Source organism: Gavialis gangeticus, unplaced genomic scaffold (genome assembly GCF_001723915.1).
Source record: "Gavialis gangeticus isolate Ggan-Ray unplaced genomic scaffold, GavGan_comp1, whole genome shotgun sequence".
Classification (NCBI taxonomy): domain Eukaryota; kingdom Metazoa; phylum Chordata; order Crocodylia; family Gavialidae; genus Gavialis; species Gavialis gangeticus.
The window spans coordinates 120523674-120524862 of record NW_017729022.1 but is presented as its reverse complement, the minus strand read 5'-3'; the positions used below and the strand labels follow the sequence as shown (position 1 = coordinate 120524862).

The 1189-nt window shown below is 65.0% G+C and overlaps 1 protein-coding gene across 6 annotated transcripts in view; it reads left to right on the top strand.

Annotated features, from left to right (window-relative positions):
- The window catches only part of NPHP1 (nephrocystin 1), an 88253-nt gene that overhangs the window by 60099 nt on the left and 26965 nt on the right, over positions 1-1189 (top strand). The gene's annotated exons all lie outside the window — the stretch shown is intronic.

Genomic DNA, 1189 nt, shown 5'->3' with positions numbered 1-1189 from the left:
AGGGGGAGGGAAGGGGCGTGGGGGAGCAGATCAACACCCCTGCGGTGAGGGAGGGATTGGGGCTGGGATGGGTTGGGGCAAGCGTTGTCCAGCCGGGGTGGAGGGGTACAGGGAGGTGGTAGGATGGCTTCTGCCACTGGGCGACAATGGTCCAGGAGCGGCTCATCCAGCGGCTCTCACTTCTGCTCCCACAACTCGTTTGGGAGGGCATGGGAAGGGAGGGAGAGGTGTGTGCCCTTGGATCTGTGCGGGGCAGGTGGGGCCACGGCTGCACTGCACTGTGTTCTGCGCGGGCAGCGGAAGGTGCTGGGAGCGGGGGCTATGCTCTCCTGTCACTCGCCCAGGTGGGGCGGGGCAGAGCCGCTGCACTGCCTCTGGACAAATGGTGAGCAGCAGCAGGAGCCGCTCCGGCCTCCCCGCACCTCCCGGACCAGCAGCAGTTTTGTCCCGTACCCCCCCTGCCCCACCCCGGCTGGATGAGTGGTGGCAGGGCTTGGGGAAGCGTGTGCCTCAGGATTGGGGCGGGCGGGGCTGGGGCTGCACTGGGCTGTGTTCCAGGTGGGTCGCAGAGGCTCTGGGGGGCCTGTGGCAAATTTTAGGGTGGCTGCAGCCCCTCCATAGCCCCCACTCTGCTGCCCACCCCGATCTGGGGGCACACGCCCCCCCATGCCCTGCTGCTGTTCGCCCAGCTGGGGCGGGGCAGGGAGGTGTGGGACAAAGCAGCTGCTTGTCTGGGACCAATGGGGAGGCCTGGGCAGCTTTCGCTGCTGCACGCCACTTTTCCGGAGGCAGCGCAACGGCTCTTCCCCGCCCCAGCTGGGTGAATGGGAGGAGGGCATAGCCCCCACTCCCAGCACCTTCCGCTGCCTGCCCAAAGTGCAGCGCTGGGCCTGCCCCCCTCCCCCCCCAATCCAGGGACACATACTCCACCCTTTTCCTGCACCCCCTCACCCCGGCTGGTCAGCACTTGCCCCAACCCCAATCCTTCCCTCACTGTGGAGGCATTTATTTGCTCCCCCATGCACCTTACATAGTTTCATAGTTTCATAGATTTAGGGTCGGAAGGGGCCTAGTAGATCTTCTAGCCCGACCCCCCGCCAGGGCGGGAGAACAACAAAACCCCAAAACAAGAAACGGGACTCAAATGAGTCCAGCCAGGTAGGCATCCAGCCTCTTCTTAAAGACCCCC